This window comes from Halichoerus grypus, chromosome 9 (genome assembly GCF_964656455.1).
Source record: "Halichoerus grypus chromosome 9, mHalGry1.hap1.1, whole genome shotgun sequence".
Classification (NCBI taxonomy): Eukaryota; Metazoa; Chordata; class Mammalia; order Carnivora; family Phocidae; genus Halichoerus; species Halichoerus grypus.
Window position 1 is genome coordinate 78,728,415 of NC_135720.1, and position 20,977 is coordinate 78,749,391.

Sequence of the window (20,977 nt, forward strand, 5' to 3'; positions counted from 1 at the left end):
CACTCACTCTATTGGCCGTATGAAGGGCAGATTTGAGGGAGGACACAATGAGGCACTGAAGGATGTCCTAATATCAGATGATGAAAGAAATGAACCAAGCAGTTGCTGTGGAAAAGAAATAAAGGGACTGACCAGGGAAATCCATACAAAACATCAAAATATAACCTAGAAGCCAGCGGACTGACTGGAAATGGGCAATGAAGTCGAGGTAGGAAAAAATGCCTTTGTTTTTGACTCAGGGGACTAGGTAGATGACAGCGCTACTAACTGAAATGGTAAAAATACAGACAGAAAAACTGGCTTAGGAGAAATGATAAAAGTTCAGGTTTGGTCTTGTAAACTGTGAAGCAACTGGAGGAACTCTAGGCAAAGAGATTCACCTGCAAATTGGCCACATGAGCCTAAGGGTGGGGAAAAGGCCTAGACTGAAAATACGTTTGAGGAGTCATCAGTGTGTAGGTGGTATGTGAAATCATGAAAATGGTTATGATCACCTGGAGAGAGTATGGGAGCAGTGACTAGAACAGAAGATCAAAGAGAGACCCTGAGGAGTATCAATATTTGAGGGCTGAGTAGAGGGGGAAAAAATGATTAAGGAGACAGAGAAGGAACAATTAAAGCGGTACAAAAGGAATAAAAATGACTGTGTTATGAAAGTCAAGGAAAAAGTTTCAAGGAGAATTACACACAGTAGAGAAATCCGTAAGATAAAAAGCTGAGAAAAATACGTTGGCATTACTCATTAGAAAATCACCAGTGATCGTATCCACAGAAGCTTTGCTCAGTCAGGGTGGTGGACAGAGGCCAGAGTGCAATGGGAGTAACTGTGCAGAAAGTCAGAGAGGACTGGCTGAGGCTTCTGAGGACTTGGATCAGGAGAGTATAAAATGGGAGAGTAATTGCAGGCAAATGTGGCATGTCAAATTGGGAGAAATTTGAGCAATTATAGACTAAAAAGAAAAAAATAACACAGAAGCAAAAGTTGGGAGAAATGAGAAAAAATTTAAAAAGCCAGGTGGGGCCTGGCCCTGGAGAAGGCAGGGGGACACTGAGTCAAGGACCCCAGTGAATGGGTTGTGCTTAGTGATACAGAAGTAATTTGTTTCCTTTGAGGCCGAAGGAAAAAGAATGAGAATGTATAGGGATGTCAAAAAAAGAAAAATAATACCCTTAGCATATAGGAAGTTAAAAGAGATCTCACCTAACAGTCATTTTTTAAAGTTAGAGATGGGGGGATACTGGTTGATCAGGACATGGGAAGAATGATGAAAGGAACATCTTCTATCCTCCCCATCCTACATTTGGAAATTTGATTTGTTGCTCTTTCATCCCTCTATACAAATAGAAGGTGACGATGAGGCAAAATGAGAGGATCAGGCTTTAATTTAGAGTTCATTCAATTAAAAAGTATCTGCTATAACAATGACAAATGTGCAACTATGTGCTTGCTAATTACCACAACAATATCTGTACTCCATGTTAAGGGGATAATGCAGTAAGTTCAAAAATGCGGTGGTAACCCAAACAGTGAACTATTGGCAAAGCATTTAAACCATACGTGGCCATTTCTACACTAAAAGAGGCACACAGCCTGCTCATTTTAAGCCAACAATTTATTTTTCTGATGAGCAAGAATAAACATTTGAAATGGCTTCTCACTCTTCACAAAAGTAAAGGGTGGGGGATTACGGTAATTATTTAGGTAGATTATATTTTTCTTTCATGGAATTCAAAATGGTTCTTCACTAAGAAAGTGAACAGAAGTTTAAATATTTCACAAACCTCCTCAACTTTCCATCAAGGTAAGCTGAACTTCATGGGTGATGATTTCAGGGAAGACATAAAATGAATTCTATCAACAACTAAACTGGGAAGCAAAAAGCTGTTTTCTTGTTTCTGCTTTTCACCCCTCACTGGTGTACCTTCTGGCAAGTCATGACCACTCCATCTCATCTCCTCCATGTGCTGATTGGTACATATTTGCAGGGAGTAGTTCTACCCATGCATGTGCTCTGGGCATAGGAATACACAAACTGACCATCATTCTTCCTGGATGCTTCATTTCTGCACCCGCAAAAAGGACTGATGAGGGCATATGTTGGAGACGCCAATGTGGGAAACCCCACAGAGAGGAATGTTCTCTCAGTGCCCTAAAGGAGTGCATAAATTCCACCAGCAAAGACTACAGTGAGCTTTTATGCAATATGGCTTACAGTATTAAAATCACTTTGTCAAAATGAATAGAACAATCTTATATTCACATTTCACTTTACAAAACAGTTTCATCAAATAATTCAATTGTTGTTTCCAACAACCCTTGAACATATGTTATTATTATTCCTAATTTACCGATAAGGAAATGCAGGCTCCACTTGATTAAGAGGTCTAAGAAAAGCCACAGAGGGAGAAGCAAAACCAATCACTCAGTTCCAAGTCCAATCATCTTCTAACCACAGCAAAAAGGCCTGTGTGTTCCCATGCCAGCTTCTGTACATACCCCTCTGCCGCTTTAAATGAGTCTTACAGAACTCATTCTACTCAGATTCTACTCATTTGCTTGGATGACTTTTCTCAAAATAAATCTCGAAGCTTGACTAACAAAGCATCGTACCCAAAGGAGAGAAGAGAAAATGAAGCCATGCTACTGCAACTTTCTGTAATTCCTGTTTTTCCAGGAGGGACTAAGGTGAAGCAGAAGTCAAATGATGCTTCTCTCTTAATTTGTTATTGGGCTGAAGGGATTGAGGACTGTAATTTCTCTCCAAGTCATTGGATATGATCTAACCAACACATGTGTCATTAGATGTAAAGAGACAGTAAAGGACATACACACACATCCTGATCAAGCAGAGTCCAGCACATTTTAAGCGCTCAGAAATAGTGTCTATTGTTATTAAATGATAATAGATACACCAAGAATCTAAATTATCCTAAAGTATGACATCACATATAAAAGTGCATAAAATAAGATACCAGTTAAAACTACAGATCCTGTCCAAAATATTCTATAGTCCCTCTCATACCCTGGATCTCATAGACTTTCAAGTCCATCTTACTGGGCCCTTGTCTCTTCCATCTTCTTTCAGTTGTTAAATTCCATCTTCATCCCACTTACCATTTAAGAGTGGCTCTCAAGCATGCTCAACAAAATAGAGCTGTGCCCGCCTGCTACACATCCTACCCTAGAAATGCCCACCCCTGAATCAAATGTATTTTCTGCTGCGCCCCAGATTTTCACATCCACATCAAATCTTGATGTCTTTTGTCATCCATTTCTACAGTCCCTATATTATTTATAAAATTAGACCCAGAGAACCAACTGTCTAAAAGGCATCTTTTTCTGTACACCTTGAAAATCCCAAGGCTTTCTATTTATAAAGCTGTACAAATCATCTTCATGAACTGCACATAAACATACAATTCTTGTTTGTACTGCTTACCACCAATTTCAGCCCATAGCAAGACTATTCTCCAGTCACCAGGCCCGAGCGAGGGATCACCCTTGGCAACTTCCTTTCACCTCCCACATACAGTGAAATGCCATGCTATGCTGATTCCATCTTCTGTACCTGTATTAGTCGGGACTCTCCAGAGAAATGGAACCACTAGGATATATATACAAGAGAGAGGGAGAAAAGAGTTCTATCATAAGGCATTGGCTCATGTAATTATGGAGGCTGAGAAATCTCAAGATCTGCAGTCAGCCAGCTGGAGACCTAGGAGAGCAATGGTAATTATATAGTTCCAGTGCAACTACAAAGGCCTACAACGGAGAGCTGACAGTCTAAGTTCCAGTCTGAAAGCCAGTAGGCTTGAGCCCCAAGAAGAGCCAATGTTTCAGGTCGAGTTCAAAGGCAGGAAAAGACCAATGCCCAGCTCAAAGACAGTAAGGAAGAAGGAATTCACTCTTACTCAGCCTTTTTGTTCTCTTGAGTTCAACTGATTGGATGAAGTCCATCCACACTAGGGTAGGTGGTCTGCTTTACTCAGTCTACTCAAATGTTAATCTTGTCCCAAACACCATTACAGACACATCTACAATAATGTTTGACCAAATATCTGGGCACCAGGTGACGCAGTCAAGTTGACACATAAAATCAACCATCATTACACATGTGAACCTGTCCTTTCCTAGTTCCCCTACCCCTGCTCTAGTTCACACCATCATCATCTCTTGCACCGATTACTGCAATACCCTTGCCTAACCAATCTACCTGCCTTTGGTTCTGTCCTCTTCTAGGCCATATTCTGAACTGACCTGACAGTCACCCTGCTGAAATACTAGTTTGAGCACAGAGTTATCATCCTTAAAACCTTCCAACAGCTTCCTTTACCAGAGACCTCCAAGATCCTCAGCTTGGCCCACAGAGCCTTCCACTGTGTGGCCCCTGCTTACTTCTCCAGCCTTGCCTCCATGCTCACTCTTGCTTATGTATAAGTAATATTAAACCCTTACAGTTTACCAAAACACACCATACTAATTCATACAACTAGGCATTTGCACAAGTTGTCACCACTACATGGGGTATTCTTATGCTATAACCCAGAGATGGACTGATTCCTCAAACCCTGATTCAAATCCTCTGTGAAACCTTCCCTGCTCTGCCCAGAGCAGAGGAAATCATTCCCCATCTGGGCTCCCCTTACACATAGTTCTATTACTGCACTCATCAACCTGTTCTGAGTGTATGAGTGACTCCCTCTCGGAAGGGAGAGATTCTTGAGGACAGACACAGAGTTTACTAATCTGGGAATTTCTGTTGCCTGATGCCTACCCTACTATATAGTTGGTGGTGTGAATACTTGTTGAATATACATATTAACAAAATGTTAAATCAAACTGCATTTCTTCAAATGCACTGAAATGTCATCATGGGCATATATAACTTGTCACTACCAACCCTGTTGTCTTAGAAATAATAGTCACTCACGTGTACTGATGAGTTGAACAATTTTTAAAAAGTAGTGTTTTCGCCACCTGGTGGTCAAACAGAAATTGCTATTTTCAAGTACCACACGATTCTGAAATGACAGCGTTTCACTTTAAAACGATTGTCTTCTGCCTCTGGAAGGATATGTTTTGGCATATTGCAAAGCATATTTGAGAAATGCTGACAAAGAAAAGCCTACAGTTTTGTTTAATCCCACTCTAGCTGCTTGCATCCTAATTCTAGTTTTGAATACACCAAGAGAGACAGCAATGTCAAATGCATGAAATTATAAGCTAATGGAATGATTCGTCTTAACAGAATTGTCTTCACTGCATTAGGTTCACAAGACAAAACGTACATTTGTGTGTCAGCTTGGTCCAGGACTACTTGATAGTGCTATCTCTCCCACGCTCAGTGCTCCAACCCTGAGCTTTCTTGCTTGTCCCCAACTCTCTCATCTCTAAGTTTGCCAATTTAAACCTTCCTCGTTGTCTTTGGCTGTCTCTTCCTGTTCCAACTTCCTGGATGCCCCCACCTTTCCTAGAGCCTCAAAGAACTCTGTTAGGCAGATGATTCTCAAAGTTCTATGTCCCATCCTGCCTCCTCTCCCAAGTTCAAGTCCCTAGCTCTCAGTATTTTAAACCACACAAGTCCAAAAGAAACTGCATCCTTCACTGATACTTGGTCCAATTCCCTGATAACACTGCTCTCATTCTCTGTTCCAACATTTGAAACCTAAGGGTCAACTCTGACTTCTTCCTTGATCCCCATATACACTCCATTGACAAATAATGTTGATCTTGCCTCACCTTTCTGTTCCTTAGATTCACTAAGTTTGTTCCCATTTAGCGCCATTCCCTCTGCCTGGGATCCTCCCTCCACCCTGAACCTCTCAATTTTCTCAAGGCTGGTTTCTCGTTATCATTCAAGTGTCTGTTAAAATGTCACTTCTTCAGAGAGACCTTATGTGACCAACCAGTCTAAAGAAGCCACCAGACTGGTCTCTGTCATGTCTCCCTATTTTTATTCTCACTTGTCACTGCCTGATCATCTTCTGCCAGTATAATCTGTCCCACCCACAAAATATATACTCCACGATAGTCTCGGACTGCTGGTTTATTGCCATATCCCAGAGCCAGGATACTGAGTGAGAGAGCTCAAGAGAAATTTACTCAATCAATAAAAACCTTTTTTATATCATCTTTTTCCTATGCCAAAATAATTACACATAAGATAGGGGCAATGACTGAGCTGTTCCTGTCTCTAGCTCCTCCCTCTTCCAAACAACCCTAAACACGATGCCCAATTACTGTACCCAAATAACCTATGCCTCAGATTACCTAAAGGAACCACTTTCAGAAAGCATACTGTTTGGCACATGCATAACACACACCCAATAAATGCTAGTTTTCCTTCTATTTTCCTGCTGGAAAATCTCCAAAGGCTCCTTGCTGCCTACAGAATAAAGCATGTTTTCCACTGGCTGTCACACCTCCACTTAATAGGCTCCAACCTAGTTTTTCATCTTATTTTCCAGAACACCTCCTCATGCTCTGTATGCCACAGTCAAATTAGATCATTTGCCAGCAGATGCCTGTGTCTGTGCTTTACACTGTTCTCTCTTGCCTGAAATACCCTAGTATCCATAGCTTTCTAAATCCTACCCATCCTTTAAAGTCAGCAGCATCCTCCAAAAAGAATTTTAAAAGTCCTATACTCTAAAACAAAATTATCACTCTCTCCTCTAAACATCAGTATTTTCCTCTGGACCATAGTCTCATCAGGTGTAATTAGTGATGTGATCTTGCTCCCAATAGACTGTGTGATCCTATGGGCAGGGCATAGACCCATCTCTCTTCACATTCTCCACATTGTTTGTACCGAACATCTGCTGAATAAAAAAGGGCTAAATAAATAAATAAACAGAATCTCTCTAACTGAAAAGAGTTTTTAGAACAAAATTAGAAGCTGATAAGAAAAAACAATTTCTCTTTGGATTCAGTCATCTGGGAGCAAAGATATGCAGTATAGGTAAAAAGCATAGTCCTGATTTCATTTCCTAACAAACAGGAAATACCATGTTGAGAGACAGTGAACACATATATTATAGCCCTACAGAATAACAACAAACCCATGAGAATACAACCTCTACCAAGCGAACCAATGAATCCACCACTTCATCAGGGTGTGGATGTTATGAATGCCATGCAGAATTGGTAAAAACGATACAATCACGGACGTCAGCAATACACCACATTCATTGGCCTCCCAATGCTGTGAATGCCCAATGACACAGCTCTCTACAACCTAGCCCCAATTAGCTTTCCTGCTGAGATCATACACATCTCTAATCTCTCCCTGCCCAAGTCTCTTTCCAAAAGAATTTGCCTGAATTTGTTTTCCACCGAGCCCCTGATGCCACTGCTTTGACTTCAGCTCTTGATCAGAGTTCCAGCAGTTCACATTTGTACTGTTGAGATATTACCTTCAAGCCAGCTTGGTCCCCCAAGCCCACCCTGCTAGACAACTGAGGTTGGCATTCATTTCCACTGATGTGCCCCCTTCACTCTATCAAAAATCAGAAGCACTGGGATCTTTTACCCAGTGCAATTTTTCCCAACCTATACCACCATAAGGGGAACATATTAAAATGGAGTATTCCTAGGTACAATTAATCAGTGTTTCCAGGAGAGGGCTCCAGGAACTTGTATTTTTAAATAAACATCTTGGGAGTCTCAAAAGCACTACTTCGCACTACTCCCAAACTTAAACACTCAGCCTGCTTCATGTGTTTCTTGCTGGGCTACAGGTCTCCTACTTATGAGATCGTACAATGGTGGTTTTCAACCTTACCTCCACACTTAGGTGACTGGAACATTTCAAAATTCCAATGCCAGACCACACTCTATGCTAAGTACTATGCCAGAATCTCAGGGGTAGAACCCAGATATCAGTATTTTTTAAAGATCCCCAGGTGATTCTAGTATGAGAACCACGATCTTGTATTAATTTATATTTGTTCTGCTTTCTTTGGATAGCAGAGAAGTGGAGTGTGACCCATTCATGCCATTTCCATTCCCATCTTCAAATCTCCCAGAAATACCTATTTCCTCTTTATCTGTTCATGTTTTAATTCACGTTGAATCTTTCAGGATTCAGCTGGAATTCTACTCCCTTTTCAGGGTCATCTTTGCCACTTTATTTTCTATTTTGCAAAAGTAGAGCTTTACATATTCTAGCTGTCTCTTCCCACCTTACCTAAGCCAGCATCACGTCCCTGAAGAACCACAGCCGTGGACTCCTACCCAGCAGTCTGCTTCTCCTCCCACTTACATTCTCCACACAGCAACCACAGCAGAAAGTTCAAAGCTCCTGCTTCATGCTCACCAAAGGATTCCCACTGTGCTTCCAGTCCTACCCCCTGGAACAAGCCCTGCCTCCTCTGTACCGCTGGCCTCTCTCTGGTCTCATCTCACTCCCTCTGCTCTGTGTCTGCTCACTGAGCATGCAAGCTAGTTCCTGCCTCCGGGGCCACTCAGATGACCCTGCTCAGACACCTCCTTCTCAGTGAGGTCTATCTGACCACCAAGTCTGTTAGCAGCCCTGCCCCATCCACAGGCATTCCATCGCTTCAACCTGGTTTATTTTTTGCACAGCTTTTAACCCTCTCAGAATTTTTCCTGCTTATCAGTTTGCTTGTTATTGTCTGTCTCCTCCATGGGAATATCGATTCGGTTTCTTGTTTTTTTTTTTTTTTTTTTGGTCACCACAACCTCCAGAAATCAGTTTTTGTTGAAGAAATGAATCAACTAATGAATGAATATGAATAAATATAACCCCAAATGAAACTATATACATCATATGTAGTGTCCTTCTATGTGTCCATCTCAGGGGATCTTGCCTCTCTAACCAAATAATAAACTCACAAGATATAGCAAGTAAACTTCTTTTCCAACCTTGGAAGTCAAGCACAGTACTGACCAAATATCATACATTTAAGTACTTACTTTTTGATTATTTGGGCTATTTTAGAAGATCCTCAATATTGTATTGAAAAACATAAGTTGTTTTTTTAAACTGACTTTCAGCTACCTGTAATTTTCCAACCCATAAACATCCACACCTAAATTATAATGTTTACTATATCACACCTGAACAAGCATAACAAGAAGTCTCTCATTTTAATCACCTTCCAATTTTTTCACACTTCAATTCCATTCTCTAAATTATACCCATCTTATAAAGTACCACACAACTTGTAAACCTATTGCAGGCGTGGCCTCTACGTGGCCACTGAACTGCCTGATACAGATTCAAGCACGTTTTTGTCTAATTGATGTGCATTTGTTCAGATCAAGCAGAGAGAGACCTCAACGAGGTAACTGCTACAGGGATGGTCTAAGCCTCAGCTGAACCTCTGGAAATAAGACCTTCCTCTGACTAGAACATTTTTTAAAGCCTGCCTTGTATAGGCTCATGTTTATGGGTTCTGGTTTCAAGATTTTATTATTATTTTTTTTTACATCTGATATATCGAAACCAGCCCATGAAATCTAGGCTTTGTTAAAAAGCTGTCACAGTGGGGCGCCTGGGTGGGTCAGTCGGTTGAGCATCTGACTCTTGGTTTTAGCTCAGGTCACAATCTGATGGGTCTTGAGATTGAGCCCCATGTTGGGCTCCGTGCTCAGCAGGGAGTCTGCTTGAGGATTCTCTCCCTCTGCCCCTCCCCCCACTCGCACATGCACCGGCATGCATGCTCGTACTCTCTCTCAAATAAATAAATCTTTTTTTTTTTTTATAGCTATCAAATAGTTACTATGCACGACTAGAACCAATGTTTTACTCTAAAACCTTACTGACAACCACAGATACTAAGGAAATTGCTCTCTATGAAACGGAGGAAAAGAAAACACAAAATTTAGGCAATCACAGTTATTTTGCTAGTATCATTTAAAATACTATTTTATTTATACCCATGGGGGGCAATACCAACTTTCAATACCCCCTTCTTATTTATTTCAGAATCATTAACAGTTCAATCTGTTCCCAGGTAAATGCTAAACATATATCTTCAAATAACTCAGGCTTCCCCAAGTCTTAGGATACACAAAACATTTATGTAATCCCTTTTTATTTTTTTTTTATTTTTTATTTTAAAAGATTTTATCTATTTGAGAGAGAGAGAATGAGAGAGAGAGCATGAGAGGGGGGAGGGTCAGCGGGAGAAGCAGATTCCCCGCTGAGCAGGGAGCCTGATGTGGAACTCGATCTTGGGACTCCAGGATCATGACCTGAGCCGAAGGCAGTCGCTTAACCAACTGAGCCACCAGGCGCCCTATGTAATCCCTTTTTAATCTTCAGTTTTGGTGACTAAAGATAATGTTTCTCCCAAGTGCTGAATATTATAATACAAGCCACAATACACACATTCAAAGGTGTCTTTCAAAGCCTTGATGTCTATCTCCCCAGGGTGCTAGCGATCCCCATCAAGTCTGTTAACCCATGTGAGGGGACCCTGCTCCAGGACCCTCACTGACCTTGCAGTGGTCAGAAATCACCACTACTTTTCATGCAGAGATGTCACTCCAAGAGGAATCTGACAATGGATCTTGCAGGTACCAAAAAGAAATTATAAAATGTTGGTTCATGAAATACATATTCCCTTTCCCTCCCAAATTGCAAAATACTTTTTGACCTCATAATCAGCCATTTCTGCTAAATGAATTTTATAAAAGCATTACAAGAAAAGCATTATGAAGGCTCAGAGGTGAAAAGATTATTACACTGTAGAATCACATAAATGACCCTTTTCTTTAAAAACTCACAAGACCTGAAAATATTGATAATACCCTTAGACTGACAGTCCAGAATAGAGAAAGATTATAATTGGCCAATTTTCAGTCTAGGAATTAGGTGTCTTTCATTTCACCATGGAATACAACATTTGATGGATGACATGATAGTTCGTCATATGCCTTACGTATATGAACTAATTACAGGCTTGTTATGAAGACAGAGAATAATTCACGTGTGACATTCTGGAGACATAAGCATTTCCACAACTAACCTCCTTCTTTTTAAGTATAGTCTATCTGCCAGTAAAGCCGCAAATGACAACTTTGTAAGAACATATGGATGTGGCCAAAAGTCGTATACTTAATTCCGTAGAGTGTGTTCTCTAGCATAAGGAGACAAAGTAAAAATATTCTTAATTCTGAAAAAGAGGCATAGCCAGAGACAGCTCAGTAGTCAATTATTATACTGTCAATTACGATTAAAATATAGTTTTGTGAGTAGTAAAAAGGAGAGCTCAAAGTCAATTTTTTGCAGACACCTTATTGCTAACCAAGCAGAACTCATTTCCACTGATTTTTACTATTGTGATAATCCTGAAAATAAAGTCCATTCTCAGGGGTTTTCTCTGGTTTTCCTAACTTGTGAGGCCAAGTTATAAAGCAGTACAGCATAGCTTTAGTATTATGGTTCATTCATCCATCACTCATTGTAAAAATCAGTGGCCTAGGAAATTAAATAAACTTGACCAAAAGAACAACATAATCTCAACATTAAAAATGAAATTAAGACATATTTTTCAGGGAGAAAATAAACCAAACTTAATATATTCTGCCTTGTCAGAATAGATGATTTCACAGAACATATACTATATTCAGCGCTACAATGTAAAGGCATTGAAATAAGGGCTGGGAGGACCGAAATGGTAAATAAGAACATATGGATATGGCCTAAAGTCATATACCTAGTTGGCAGACCTCCTACCGTCAAAGAACTAAGAAAAAGGCAAGCCAACAACTAGTTCTACTACACGGCAAAAGGCATTAGTGTTAAGCAAAGGTACCAAGGTACAGGTGATTTGGTAGAGAAACACAAGGGAGTTAGTTCAAACTGGGGAAAAGCCAGAAAGATTTCATACAGTACAAGTGTCATGGGATCACAGTGCTTTCATTAGGGAGGCCTGTCATACCAGGAACGTTCATGAACAAGGGCACAGAAGCGGGGGCCTGAGGAACGGCTCAGGGAAAATGCGACTAGAGCAGAGGGAAAGCAGAGGTGTAGGAGAGTAAGGGACAGGGCTGACAAAAGATTCTGGGTTCACCGTGGGAAAGAATTTGAATGTAACCGGTACCTAGACAACGGAAAACTATCCACAGCTTATAACATGATTTATTAACTGTATCTTAAGAAAAACTGCAGAGGCAAAAAAAAAAAAACAAAAAAAAAACCCAAGGGTGACAGATAAACTGACCCACAGAAAGCTCTTGAAACAGTCAAGGAGTGATGATCTTTTTCTCAAGAGAGAGAAATCGTAGGGTCCACTGTGGAAGAACACTGAAAATTACATGATGGAGAAATCAAAACAGGACAGAAATCAAATCAGAACTTTTTATAACAATACAGAGACAGAGAATGAAAATCAAGTTCTCTTAACGTATCTCTCAAAATAATTAAACAGGATAACAGCTGAATTCCTACAAACTTTTCTAAGCAGTTTACTCCCAGAAGAAATCAGACTGCCAGGCCTGAGGATCTTCCATTTCTGCTACTGGACTGGATTTGAGCACAATTTTACTACTGGGAAGAAAAAACTCACACACACCCTTAATCCTCTGTTCTTTTCTTTCCCACAGGTATAATCTGTTAAACCAGACAGATCCAGGTCTTTGCAAGACAGAATTAAACAATAAAATCCTCATGTCCAAAAAAAAATTCGATTTTTCTGCTGCTAAGCAATCAATGGCAATTCCCATGAGACTATCAAGGCCAAGGAGGAAGGAAACTGGTATTTATTTTTTGTTCATGTGTCAGGGAGCTCAGTGCCAAGCATTCCCCATTAACCTCGATTGCTTGTCATTATCATTCTCATCATCATCTTCATTTTACATCTGCCTAAAAGAACTTATCTAATGTTGGTAGAGCTGAGATTCAACCAGATTCATCTAACTCCAATCCTCTTGCTCTTCCGAGCAATCTACCTCCAGAAATTGTCTTCAGCAAGCCTTCCCATCATCAGTAACACCTCCTCTCCCTTTGTTGGATCTTTTTTTCCTCATTTATGAATGGGCATTCTTAAATTAATCATTGAGCATCTCCTGTATGCTTGACCTTGATGAGGATCATTCATTAGTGCATTAAATTGTTTTATATTAAACAGGGTGCTCTAGGCATTGCCCTTTCCTTATTTAAAGGTGTGTCAGAATGTATGTTACAATCGCATCATTTCTATTTACTTCCAAGATGCCTTCTGGTAAACCAGTCATTCCATGATATTCATGCCATAAAAACTGAGTGTCTGCTACTTTCCAATAAATGCAAAAAATTTTAAGTAGTTGGAGAAAAAAAGTATTTACTACAGAACTATCTATAAGATATTTTCTTAATCATTTAAATAATTTTAATAGCTGAGGATTCTCGGTAAAGTTGTTAACAGTATTAAAATCAGAATCATAAATTATGACCATGTTGCCACAAGGTTTATAGAGTAACAACTAAGGGGTGTGTGTGTTTGTGTGTGTGTGTGTGTGTGTGTGTATAACTAAGTGCCCTATTAATTAAATACTTACTTATAAATCATGCAGTAGAAAACATCTCTGCATCAACGGACATAGGCTTTCTCAGAAATGCCTCAAAGTATTGCCAATAAGATTTCATAGCCAACTTATATGGGAAGTCACCTATTACACGTGAGTTGACAGAAGGAATAATACTTGCCCCTTTCTCTAGAGGCTTTTTGACTCATCATGGGCTGCTCAGTATTACTACTAACTCAAGGACCCTGAAGACTACAGAAATTACGGCAATCATATAAGGAGATCCATTTTAAAAGCCTGTAACTGTTCAATAAGCTACCTACTATAATAAATAATACTGAAGGAAGAGCAGAAATATAACTATCCCCTAATTTTTAAAAACATATGCCTTATGATATTGCTTTTACAGGATAAAGGGAGCGATCTACTACTATTTACCCTTACAGAAGAAAAAAGGTAGATTGGAATAAACGCCAGTTTTCATTTTATAGTTGCCCACTATCCACACAAAAGAGCTTAAGATCCCCCACCAAGGGCCCAACTCCAAACCCATCCATGCCACTAGCACATGCAAACGTGTACAAAGACAACTGAATGGCCCTTCCCTCAACTGCCCACAGACCTGCCATCCCCTCTCCCCAGTGTCCTCCATGCTCTTAAATCTCACATTAAAGGACGTTAGTCAGATGTTTCCCCCCTAAGAGCCAAAACCAATGTCTTCTACTCTTTCTAACAAAGAACTGCAGCATACTACAGAGAAAACCCTAATAAAATAAGGGAATTAAAACTAGGTGGGATTAACAATGAAAACTGGTAATAAAGCATTTGAGTTAAATACAGAATATAAATGTCTGCCTTAAACCAGTGGTTCTCAATCCTGGCCATACTGTAGAATAACCTAGAGACTGTCGAAGAATACTGATGCTTCAGTCCAACCCCCAGAGATTCTGATATAACTAGCCTGGGGGGCAACCCAGGCATCAGGATTTTTTTTTTTTTTTAAAGATTTTATTTATTTATTTGACACAGAGAGAGAAAGCACAACTAGGCAGAGAGGCAGGCAGAGAGAGAGGGAGAAGCAGGTTCTCCGCCGAGCAGGGAGCCGGACGTGGGGCTCGATCCCAGGACCCAGGGATCATGACCCGAGCCGAAGGCAGCCGCTTAACCGACTGAGCCACCCAGGTGCCCCGAGGCATCAGGATTTTTAAGAGCCCCCCCAGGTGATTTTTTTTTTTTTAATTTTTTTTTTTTTATTTGCGAGAGAGAGAATGAGAGAGGGCATGAGAAGGAGGAGGGTCAGAAGGAGAAGCAGACTCCCTGCTGAGCAGGGAGCCCGATGTGGGACTCGATCCCGGGACTCCAGGATCATGACCTGAGCCGAAGGCAGTCGCTTAACCAACTGAGCCACCCAGGCGCCCCCCCAGGTGATTCTAATGCATGGGCAGCGTTCAGGGCCACGGCCTGGAACTCTAGCCTGTTGCCTACCAACACTAAGGAGACAAAACCTTTCAGAAAGACATTTTAAAAACAAAAATAAAGTTTTAAATTTAAAGTTGCAAATCTGATAAATGGTACTCTTCTATGTCACACGGACCTATAGGTACCAAAGGCCTAGATTCGTATGGCATTTGCTGTTAAAAAGGTAAGTGAGCGGCTAAGTTTGTTATCACTGTGTTAACCATCACAGACGCCTGTGCACAGACAAGGCACTTCTTTAAAGAAAAATTTCAGAGGAACTGGAAAAGTACAGCTTTTTTGAGACATGCAGTTCTCCAGGTCCAGCTCCTGCAGTATCGCTCGCCCCACCAGACATCAGAGAGCTGCACGCACAGCCACACAAAGCAGCCCACCAGCATGGACTTGGCCTACTTTGGACTGACTCCTGCTTGGAAATTATAGATATGATGAGATGGCTTGCGGTTCACAGGATAAAAAATAATCAGATGAGGATAAACACTTCATAAAATACACAGGTGGAAATAACTTCGGAGTCATTAAAGGCACAATTATTAGCAAAATTAGGTATTAAAATATGAGAAATACCCTCTAATTTGTATGACCTGGGTTGAAGAATAAGGTCATTTTTTTCCAAAATATTATTTTACAGAAAGAATGGACAAATGATACTAAATTCCAGGGGTAAAGGAATCTGTTATTAGAGTAACAATGGGAGGGAGGAAACATGCCTAAATTCTGCATATTCTGCTTTATTGATGAATTAGAAAAACTTCAAATACAATAAAAACTATGTAGAAAGACCAGAAGCATTGTTCAAATTTTTATCAGTTTCTTCTTCACCACGTAGTTATTTGTCAAACTGATATAAAATGTTGACATTTTGCATGTGTTACATTGCATTTTACATAGAAAAGCCTGCCTTAGCTCATGAAAATTATTTCTGCTACAAATATTTATAAGCCTCATCAGAAGTGATAATTCAAATATCAAGCCCAGAAACATCTTTGAAAAACTACTGTGTGAAAGATCTTGCTGAATCAAGCACCAAGGGAGGGCACAAAAGCCACGGAGTCTTTGTTCTTCATGTGACTTATTAATTAAAAGAGTAATGAGGAATTTTTATAGCTAGGCTTGTGCAAGCATTAAGAACCAGCTTTCTCTGGACACAATCCTTCCCTTGTTTATTTCAAAGCATAAAACTTGGCAGACATGGCCTGAATGTATTAAAGACACATAGACAGTATTTCTCTCTGACTCCGAGAGAAACGGGAGAGAAAGAAAACAAGAAAAATTATCCCACGCTTCCTATAGAATAATGGATGATGTGAAACAACGGATTCACTGAAGGCTGAGAGCAGCACACAACCTGTAATCTCCCTCACAGCACACACACCCTACAGCTGAGCACTCTCGGATGCGTTTCCTCACATTCACTCTAAGACAAGCTTACAAGCAATTTCAATTTTAAAATTCACATAAATGATGTTTCCAAAACAGGAGACTTGAGTGGAAAGACCACCATTTCCCTGCAGTATAAGGAAAGAGTAATGCTGCCCCTCGTCAGAAGCGTTATTACACAGGGACGCCTGGGTGGCTCAGTCGGTTAAGCGTCTGCCTTCGGCTCAGGTCGTGATCCCAGGGTCCTGGGATCGAGTCCCGCATCGGGCTTCCTGCTCCGCGGGGAGCCTGCTTCTCCCTCTGCCTCTGTCTCTCTCTCTCTCTGTCTCTCATGAATAAATAAATAAAATCTTTAAAAAAAAAAAAAAGAAGCGTTATTACACAAATCACCCAAGAGCCAAGGGGGTCCCATGTGCACGTGCACGGCACCTCCCCTACACATACTCACTCCCCAGCACTGCACCTTGCTGCTGGTTTTCTGCTGCTTTCACTGAGACATTTGCTTCGTCTTCACATTCAATTTAGGAGTTCATTCGAATTCATTTTGTACTGAAGTTATAGCTATTTAGTCCTCCGTAGGGCCCAGAACATAATGCAAGTACGTGTGTTCCACGAGCATGATACAAAAACTTTATTTATGAATAAATGTGTTTTTATGCCTGCAACATGCTAGCATTCATTCATAGCAATATATTTCTTTTTAGCTATGTTACGTTATGTACTTTTTAAGGATTGGCAAAATGGTATAGTTTAATCAGAATTTAAGGTTTTCTACTAATTTATAGGATACAATATCTTGCATTTCTGATCCCCAACTTTCCCCCTACAAGAAGTCTTTAAAATTACTTGAGATACATATTCAAAAGGATGCTTCCCCTGCAAAAAAGGGGAGGGGCTGTCTTATACAACCACACATCTTATATACTGGGAAATATATATTCAGACTCCTCAATGACAGAACATATCAGCGCTTATTAGGAAGGGATGTGGGAAGTAAGGATGGAGGGAGGGAGAGAGGGGAAGGGTGATAAGGAAGAGAGAAGTTCTCCTAGAACAAAAATCGACAGTACACACTCCTCGGATTCCTATTATATTTATATACACACCTCATTGAACAGTATGAAACACAGTTGTTAGGGTGATGTTAATGTTACTGTTGTTGGTTCATTTTCTCTAATTTCAACTATCTTCCTCAGCTCTGTCAGGCTCTAAATGAACACTTTCTCAATTCTTTGGTGACCACGGTTAAATATTATCGATTGGCATTATGGTATCTTTCAGAGGCTGGCCTATAAATCCTTCTTTTTTTAAAAATTTTTTATTGTTATGTTAATCACCATACATTACATCATTAGTTTCTGATGTAGTGTTCCATGATTCATTGTTTGCATATAACACCCAGTGCTCCATTCAGTACGTGCCCTCTTTAATACCCATCACCAGGCTAACCCATTCCCCCACTCCCCTCCCCTCTAGAACCCTCAGTTTGTTTCTCAGAGTCCATAGTCTCTCATGGTTCGTCTCCCCCTCCGATTTCCCCCCCTTCATTCTTCCCCTCCTGCAAATCCCTCTTGATTTGTCACTCAGATGGTTTGGACAAGGGATGAATAGGTCTCTACCGACCCATTTTTCTGGAGAAGTCTTACTATGTTCCCTGAATATATATTTCACTTTTATTTGTTTAAACCAGTGGTTCTCAAATTTCAGTTTTCATCAGAATCACCTGGAGGGTTTGTTAAACCACAGGCTGCTGGGCTCTACCCCCAGAGTTTCTGATTATGTAAGTAACAGGTGGGCTCTGAGAATCTGCATTTTTAACAAGGTCTCACCTGATGCTGATGCAACTGGTCTGGGGACCACACTTTGAGAACCACTGGTTTAAAAAAGCTCCCTTAAGTACTGGAAAGGCACTGTTCTAGGATTTTACAAGAACTCCACTCCATTTACTACCCATTTAACCTTTGGCACGTTACTTAACTCTGCTTTCCTCATTTCTTTTTCTACAACCAAGGCAGGAGGTGAGGATGACTCAGACAAGAGTTGCAGCAGCAGGCAAGGAAATGCAATAATGAAAATCCAAAAGCAGGTTGAAACAACAACAAAACAACAGGACAGATTTAAGAAGGGACACTGGAGGAGGAGAAGGGAACAAAAATGAACTTCAAAGGACAGCTGCCAGGAATGAACTCAGCAAAAACACGAATAAAGGGGCACCTACTCCTACCTTCAAGAGCCTCAGAAGAAGAAATGTCGGCCCCTGCTTGAGGTCCAGGGCCAGGCCCACCACTCATGCTCTGTATTTCTTCTGGGTTTCAGGCCCCAAGCCCCTGTGATTTCTCTATTATCCTCTTCTGTTCAAATCTTTCACTTTCCTCTCTGCTAATTCCTTCCTATCCAAGTACCAGTGTGCTGCCATCTTTTCTATCTTCACAACAAAAAACAACTTTCTCTCCACCTTGCCCCCTCTCCAACTACCAACCTATCTCTTCTCCTTCCCTTCACAAACTCCACCCCCAAAATAGTCCACAGTCCTTTGCTACTCCAACTATGCTCCTCAGACCAGCACTATCAACATCACCTGGGAGCTTACCAGCACTGCAGGATCTCAAGCCTACTCCCATTTACCCTATTTACCTGTTTTCCTTCTTGCTTTCATAATGGAATTAATATTACTCCATTAATTTTCCCTGTCTAAACTACAGTCTACAGCTATCTAACTGGATTTTACTCACTCCACATTGAATTTATTCTAAATAAAATTTCAAGATGTCTAGGACCCAAATATTAAATTCAGACTCCTCAATGGTACCTTTAGATTTCTAAAAGAATCTAAAAAATCAAATACAGACACACAGCAGGGCATTTAAAAATGCAGATAAAACCTGCAAAAATATAAGTATAATCCTAAGTATAAGGACCAGATTGAAGTTTACTACAGGTTAAACTATTCAAAAAAAATTACACTGAGAAAAGATCCTGGAATTCAAAGAAAGGTACTTTGAATAGTTTTAGCTTTTGTTCCATAGGTGAAAATCCAAAAATTGTCACTCTTCATTTCTTCATTTATTCTATTCTGATCAAATTACTGTATGAATAGATGGCTCCCTCAAAGGTAGGAGCCCTGATACTCATCCTACCTTAGTGAGTGTCTCCTTCCCTAGGATGCTTTGGTCTTGCCCTCCTGATCCTCCTCCCGGCACTGTAGAAGTTTGGTAGATCCCCAGAAATGACAGATCAGCCCAGCCACCTTGTTCCAGGTATTAACATTCACATAAAACATGTCGAAACTTATTCATTCAACAAATATCCCCAAGCACCCCACCACCCCATGCCAGGCACTGTGCTAACCCCAGAAATAGAGCAGTGATGAGAAAAAGTACACTCCTTCAAGCATGGAGTTTAGGTCCTACAGGGAAGACAGGCTGATTAAACAATTATAACTTGGCTCACAAATGCTGTGAAAAGTACAGAATAGTATGCTTCCCCCAGCAGGAGAATCTAATCTAGTCTAAGGAGGCAGTCAGCAAAGGCAGAAAGGGTATTAAAACTATATCAGAAAAAAAAAAAAAAAAAGAATAGTGCCCAACCAGACAAAAAGGATTGAGAGAATATATCCTGCAGAGAGAAACAACAGCTGTAAAAAGCCTTGAGCTGAAAGAGAACAAGGTGGATTCGAGTAAGTGAAAGACATTTCATGGGTTGCAGTGCAGAATGTGGAGGACATAGCGAGGACAGGATGGGCTAGAGAAGGAGGCAAGCGCCAAACTGTGGAGAAGCCTGTAGCTTATTTTAAGGGCTGTGGATTTATCCTACAGTCAATGAGAGGACTTGAGTCTGGGCTGCAGCCTAGATTTGAAAGTGGCAAGGCTGCAACCGTAAACATAGAGTCTAATTGAGATAAATCAGGCAGGGCCAAGGAAGTGGTGCTGCAAGGGAGAGAAATGGAAAGAATCCAGAGATACACCGAAAGTAGAGGCACCCTAATTAGGGGATTACCTGGACATTCACGATACCTTCCAGGATCCCAGCTCAGGCGAAAAAGACGGTTGCACCACACAGCAGGATGCAGAGCCCCGCACCAGGAGGAGGTGTGGCAGGGCTGACGACGTCCATCTGGAACACGGAACATGGCACACTGCGGGACGCCCGGCTGCCCTCACCTGAGCCCAGCCTCTCGCGTCTTCCAGGCCCAGGACCGAGCTGGTGCGTGTTCGGCCCTTCCCACCATTCCTACCAGAGCCAGCTCTTCTTAGAACTGACATGTTTGCATTTCTAAACAGTTGCCTTGTCACTAGCAAAGCCATTTAAGATTCGGAGCTTTTTTTTAGCCTTAACTTTAATTTCTTTGTATGTCGATGGTCTCTAACATCAAAATATTCAGTTTTTACATAATGAGTAAAGCATGTCTAATGTGTAATTATCAATGTGCTTTAAATTATTTTGGAGCCTTTCATTAGATTCCATATTAAATTAGCAGCACATTTCCTGATGTTTACATACATTATGCATGTATGCTTTAAATCAACTGCAATTTTAAGGAAATTTGTATTATAAAAGCTTATATCAAAACTAAAAAGGGAAATGCTTATGCATTCATTTTCCATGCTCTTTCAGCACCTGTGCAACAGTGAAGGCCCCCACCCC

The 20,977-nt window shown here is 40.7% G+C and overlaps 1 protein-coding gene and 1 long non-coding RNA gene across 2 annotated transcripts in view; one reads left to right on the plus strand and one right to left on the minus strand.

Moving 5' to 3' along the window:
• The window catches only part of MEI4 (meiotic double-stranded break formation protein 4), a 188,786-nt gene that overhangs the window by 161,447 nt on the left and 6,362 nt on the right, over positions 1-20,977 (minus strand). The window lies entirely within an intron of this gene.
• On the plus strand, positions 83-19,183 carry LOC118529365 (uncharacterized). Its single transcript, XR_004914078.2, has 3 exons — positions 83-208; positions 10,401-10,546; positions 18,345-19,183. It is a non-coding gene; the product is annotated as an uncharacterized LOC118529365 (long non-coding RNA).